The following is a 7251-nucleotide window of genomic DNA, read 5'->3' as shown; positions in this document are numbered from 1 at the left end:
TAAAATGCATTAATTATTAAGTGCATCTTTGAAGATTACAGGGATTTTATTTAAAAAAATAATCTTGGGAGAGTGAATTTTCTTTTTTTTTTTACCTTTAGTAGAATTTTCTTTTTTTTTAAATCTTTTTATTAATTACACTTTAATCACTTTGTATTCCCCCCCCCCCGTGGTTCCCTCCCTCCTCCTATCCCAATCCCTCCCTTCCTCCACCCTCTGCATGCATGCCCCTCCCCAAGTCCACTGATAGGGGAGGACTTCTTTTCCTTCCTTCTGATCCTAGTCAGTTAGGTCTCATCAGGAATGGCTGCCTTGTCCTCTTCTGTGGCCTGGTAATGCTGCTTCCCCCTCAGGGGGAGGTAATTAAAGAGCAGGCCAATCAGTTCATGTCAGAGACAGTCCTTGTTCCTATTACAATGGAACCCACTTGGATACTGAACTGCCATGGGCTACATCTGTGCAGGAGTCTAAGGTTATCTCCATGCATAGTCCTTGGTTAGAATAGCAGTCTCAGGAAAGACCCCTGTGCTCAGATTTTTTGGTTCTGTTGCTCTCCTTATGGAGTTCCTGTCCTCTCCAGATCTTACTGTTTCCCACTTCTTTCCTAAGATTCCCTGCACTCTGCCCAAAGGTTGCCCATAAGTCTCAGTATCTACATTGATAGTTTTCAGGGCAGAGCTTTTCAGAGGTCCTCTGTGTCAGGCTCCTGACTTGTTCCCTCTTTTCTCCTTCTTCTGATGTCCAGCCTCTTTGCCTTTCTGGATAGGAATTGAGCATTTTAGCAAGAATCCTCCTTCTTGATTAGTTTATTTAGGTGTACAGATTTTAGTAGGTTTATCTTATATTATATGTCTATATGAGTGAGTATATACCCTGTGCATCTTTCTGCTTCTGGGATAGCTCACTCAGGATGATCTTTTCCAGATCCCACCATTTACCTGCAAATTTCATGATTTCCTTGTTTTTTATTGCTGAGAAATATTCCATTGTGTAGATATACCACAATTTGTGTATCCATTCTTCCACTGAGGGGCATCTGGGCTGTTTCCAGCTTCTGGCTATTACAAATAAGGCTGCTACAAACATGGTTGAGCAAATGTCCTTATTGTGTACTTGAGAATCTTTTAGATATATGACTAGGAGTGGTATAGCTGGATCTTGAGGAAGTGCTATTCCTAGTTGTCTGAGAAAGTGTCAGATTGCTTTCCAGAGTGGTTATACAAGTTTACATTCCCACCAGCAATGGAGGAGGATTCCCCTTTCTCCACAACCACTTCTGCATGTGTTGTCTCTTGAGTTTTTGACCTTAGTCATTCTGATGGGTGTAAGGTGAAATCTTAGGGTCGTTTTGATTTGCATTTCCATGATGGCTAATGAGGTTGAGCATTTCTTTAAGTGTTTCTCTTCCATTCGATGTTCCTCTGCAGAGAATTCTCTGTTTAGCTCTGTACCCTATTTTTTAATTGGATTACTTGATTTTTTGCTGTTTAACTTCTTTAGTTCTTTATATATACTGGATATTAGCCCTCTGTCAGATATAGGGTTAGTGAAGATCTTTTCCCAAACTGTAGGCTGTCGTTTTGTTCTAAGGACGGTGTCCTTTGCTTTACAGAAGCTTTTTAGTTTCATGAGGTCCCATTTACTGATTGTTGCTCTTAGAGCCTGTGCTGTTGGTGTTCTGTTGAGGAAGTTGTCTCCTGTCCCAGTCCTAGCTGGGGAGCTATTGGCACCTATCAGTTGCTGGCACTCATGGAGAGGTTCTTACTTGGGTGGGTCTGTGCCTCAGGGGATGGCCCCACACCCATGTGCATAGGAGCAGCAGTAACTTGTCTCAGGGGGTTGTTGGAGGATGGTCTTGTTCATTGTGTGTTCAGATGCTTACATTTGTGCCCTGAGATCTAGTTGCAGTCTGAACATGGGTGTTGTCATTTCTATGAAGGATGTCCTGTCTCAATATTATATAAAAAATGTTCCCCAATTATCTCTGCTTGGTTCATAAAGAAGCATATAAACCAATGGCTGGGCAGAGGAGAGAGCAGGCATGACTTCCATCCTGAGTCTGAGGATCTCATGTATCTATATCTAATATATCTATATACCTATATCGTCTATATATACATACACACACACACACACACACACACACACACACACGTATGTATGACATAGACTATTTGTCCCATTATAGAGCTTAAAATGTGCTATTAATTTTACGATAATACATGTCACGAATGTGTTGGGTTATGCTCTTGGGAGCAGGAGAGAAACAGCAGAGGGGGTTATGCTCAAATATATATATATATATATATATACATATATATATGTACATGCGTACCATAGATGTGCTTATATATACATATAATTTTCAGAGAATTAACAAAATACTACTTGAAATGGTGTTAATTTCATTTTGAAACTCTGAACAAGAAATATAGGGCCAGGTACAACTAAGAAATGAGGTAAGCAAATGAATTCTAAACATATATAGACCTGTTTATGTAAATATTAAAATACGTTTTTTATTAATTAATTAATTTATTTATTCACCTTACATTCCTCTCATAGGCACTCCCTCCTCTCCTGCCATTCCCTTCCTCCCTCCCTCTTCCTCCTATTCCCTGCTCTTCAGATACTGGGAGCTTCCCTTCTACAAACTCAGCACAATCAGGTCACATCAGGACCAAGGGCATCTTCTTTCCCTGTGGCCTGGGGAGGCAGCCCTGCCAAGAGGAAGTGATCAAAAAGCAGCCAACAGATTCCGTGTCAAAAATAGGCCCCTCTTCCTTTCCTAGGGGACCCACATGAAGATTGAGCTGCCCATCTTATTAAGAGGCTGAGGTCGAATGTATGGTCCTAGGTTGGTGCCCCGTAAACCCCCACTGGGCCAAGGTTAGTTGTCTGTGTTGGGCTTCTAGTGGAGCTCCTGTTCCTTCTCGGCCCTTCTATTCAAAAGGGCCCAAGAAACAAGCAGGAGTAGCTAGCTATTCTAAAGTCTAACATAATATGCTTTCAAGCAAAAGTAAAACACATCTTATTGAGACTTTCTTTTATTACTTCAGGTTTCAGAACTCAATGCTAACTTCTTTTCAATTAAAGAAAGAAAAAAAAATGGTTTTAAAATTGTTCCAGAACAAATAATTCACGGAAAAAAATTCTCTACAAATTGACAATGTTAAACTTATATTTCACTTACTTTAACATCCGTTTTCCTCCCTGTGTGATTAGTGTTGTCACTTCCTCAACACAGACACTGCTAATCTCTAGACATTAGGCATCTCTGTCGTGTATCTGGACCATTGTTTTGAGGAGCATGTTGTCTCCCGGTTCCTATGAAGAAGCAGAGGCGTAAGGAGCACAGATCATGTATCTAGTTAGCAATTCACTCTACATGAGCTTTGGATTCTTACTTAAAAAGAATTCTTTTATTGTTTTACTATGATCTTCATTCAAGGACACTCAAGTGATATATGGTATGATAGTACATTGATACACAAAATTAAAATATTTCTTTGAATAATTTCAGTTTAAACATGTTGCAGCTCTCAAAAATGTTCGACATATGCTTAATTAATCTATCTTCTAAAGTAAATATTCAAGACATTTAAATCAAATTCTCTGTAGCACTTTGACAAATACAAATAGGTAGCGGCTATCAGAATTTTAAAACTGAACTCATGTAAACATAATTTTGGTAACAAAATTATGAACCATTGTTAATCACAACAAATATACAGCCACTATGAACAACAACAACAAAAAAGTAAAATCAGCCAAAACTGTAAGTGGAAATAATTTATTAAAGGACTAATCCCAGAACTTATATAACACCACAGTGTTGTAGATTACCCTGCTTTAGTCTAAACACTAGGTCTGATATTACAGTAAATGATGGTAATTATCTTGTTGTGACTCTCCCATTTTAAAGAAATAGAGAATTGACTTATGCATGAAGTTTGCACCATCATTCACTAGTCACAGACCTATTACATTGTAATTTTTTTTTCCTTTATCCATTTGGGTAAAATTAGAGCCAATTCAATGTTTTACTTTAAATACTCATCATTAGCATTTGCCACTGCTCAATAAATAGTAGCTGTTGTTTTTATTACTCTATCTGGAAAAAGTATAATAATATGTTCTTTTAAAAGTAACAGTCTCAGGGCTAGTGAGATCCAGTGGGTGAAGGCATTTATTTCAAAGCCTGACAACCTCAGTTTGATGCCAAAGAACCACATGGGGGATGGGAAGAGTTAACTTTAGTAAGTTGCCCTCTGACTTCTACCTGCTTGTCATGATACACACATGCTCCAAACACACACACACACACACACACACACACACACACACACACACACACAAATGGTTTTCAATTGTTTTAAAGGATAATCTCTTAAAAATCACCCAGACCTATGTCTAGATCGATGTGGGAATTTCTTCCACAGTCTGTTTCAAAAGAAATACATATTTTATAAATAATTAAAAAAGGGGGTGGGATCTGCTTTAGTTTAAAGGCAGGGACAAGAAAAAAATGACATAGAATTAATTATTCTATCATTACCAAACAAGAATAAAGAACTGATTAACAATGGCTCAAGATTTTTAGAAATGTAATGAGTTTCTCTTCAAAATAAGTAATCAAGTAGGTGCCACCCTGGTTTTATGTTGGACCTTGTATGAGGGATTTGAGATGGTACAATATTCTTCAATATATTTTTGTTCAATTTTTCTTCATGGAATATATTAAGACTAAAAGAGTTTAAGACAGTTTCTCTATTTTTTTCCTGCAGAGCCCTCTCGTCATGGAAGTAAGCAATGCTGTCTGATGTTTTCCTGTTGATTCAAACTAATCAAACTGATACAACTAGCCTCTGAAACACACACACACACACACACACACACACACACACAAAAATGTCTCATCTCTCTAGAAGAAGTGATGTAGTTGAAAGATATGGGTGTTCACCATAAACCATTGGGTTTCATAAAAAAATAAATTGCCCATCCTGCATTAGTAGACTCAGTCCTCAGTGTGCAAAAACGTAACCAAAGTTCTGGGCACAGCGATGGTCTTGAAACAAGCACACTCCAGAGAAACATTGGATGAGGATCTTTTTCCAGGTTTACCATCATCATTCTCTTTGAGATACCTGAGTGTCCCTTAGAGATTGATAATATGATCAACTTGTTCCCCTATCCAGCAGTGATGAGTTTATGCATAGAAAATTGCCCTAAATTTAGTAATGTCTAATGGTAAACGTTTATAGCTTTTGATCCTTAGGAACATAAAGGTAATTCATTAGTTGTTCAAAGTGTTTCAGGAGATTATGGTTACGGCTTTGGCAAAGGCCACACTCATCTTCAGGCTTAGCTTGCTTGTATTATTCATTAGTGGTTGCTTTCATGAGTGTTAATAGAAAAACTTCCTTCCTTCTAGGAGGCCAATCTGTATGGTGCCTGAGTATTCTTGAAGTATGCCATCTCTTTTTGCTGGAGTAAAAAAAAAATTAATGAGAGAGAAAAGAAGGATCCACTATTCTGTACATATATTCATTTCAGACATTGCTTACCATTGCACCTTTTCCTCCTTAGTAATGAGTCACCAAGCATAGTGTACACCAAAGTGAGGTCAATTAGAATCCACCTTTTAAGAGCAGGAAAGGTAATCTAGGAATGTGTTTTTTGAAACATTACCTTTGCTATAGTTTGAATGTGCATCTCAAAGTTCATGTGTTATAAACAAGTTCAGATGCAAAGATGCTGATGGCTGGGACCTTGAAGGGATAGGAGCTCTGTGCTTATTAATGTATGAATATCACTGTCGGGGGCTACACTGTTACCAGAGAGTGGCTTCGTGTTTCCTTTTACTGCCTACCCACCCTTCCCTTCTACCTCTGCCTTGAAGTGGTGTAGAAGAGGGTCTCATCAGAGGTTAGTCCTAAATCTTGTACTTCTTGGCTTTAAAACTGAGAAAAATCAAAATTAATTAGCTATAAATTACCTGCTTGTTGCTGTCTGATTATAGTGGCACAGAATGGGTGGAGATGATATAGTATTTAAAACTAATTAACTTTGTTCATTTTCCTATAAAATATGATTTCAACAACTTATTAAAATAATATTCTACCCCTATGTTATTTTAGTTTTTGTAATCCTAGTATTCTGTCTTAAGTACTCTAATACAATTTTTCTGAGCTGTTTAAAGTTGTCCAAATCTAGAAGACTTTGTGACACATTTCAAGGGCTTCTCCTACACACCTCTGCTCTTCTTCATCATGTGGCTGGAAAGATCCACTCACTCTCAAGGAGTTCCTCATAACCCTTCCTCTTTTCTGAATTGTAATCTGATAGAAACCAACTTTTAAGAAAAACAAGAGGAAAGAAATAGAGCGAGGGAAAAGTAATGAAAGACAGTTTGTGCTGGTATTTCCTGAGTTGATTAGCGGAGATAGAACACCTTCGCCAGCTGAGCCTAAGGGTTAGGATGACCCATTTATCCTGTACTTGTTATAACCAACGCTGTGCTTGACATTAATTAAAAAATAACAAGTCCCTTTCAATTCATCTCACCTTCCCAACAGAGGTGATACACTTCATGTGTTTCTCTCTGTGTACTTATGTTAATCTAAGTGAATCTGATTAGAGAAAATAACTTTAAGATTTTTTAAAAGGTTTATAGAGATTCAGTTTTTCTCTAGAAATATTCTTTTCCATAAATGTGAATTTGTCAACAAAACAGAGGCAAGCTTCCTAAGGAATATTCTTTTCATCATGTTATATAAATCTAACTAAGTATGTGCAATATTCCTTATGGAATTAATGGTTTATCTGAACCCAAGAAAGGGTTTCTTTGTGTACCTAGCTCCCATCAAAATAATGACTAAGTATCAAGTCCATTGGGAAGAAAACTTCTCTTAAAAATATTACTGAAGCTTAGTATTCAAACCTTTTTAACCAAGTGATTTGAGTACAATGTGTGTGTGTGTGTGTGTGTGTGTGTGTATGCACACATCTTCATAATGCTTGATATAGCTAGGTCATGATGCTTTATGAACACATAGCTCAGCCCTATTTATATCTTCACAGTCTCCACTGCATTTGTCCACCTCAATTGTGTTTGCCTCTGATTTAGATGAATAATTCAAGAAATATGTAACAGACATACATTATTCACACAGTAACACATCATCCTGGTACTTATGTAAAGATGTTTATTCCAATAACCACAGGTATGTTCTTCACACTAGACTCTAT

Source organism: Psammomys obesus, unplaced genomic scaffold (assembly GCF_907164565.1).
Source record: "Psammomys obesus unplaced genomic scaffold, mPsaObe1.curated_primary_1811, whole genome shotgun sequence".
NCBI classification, from domain to species: Eukaryota; Metazoa; Chordata; class Mammalia; order Rodentia; family Muridae; genus Psammomys; species Psammomys obesus.
Note: the sequence above shows the minus strand (reverse complement) of the source record.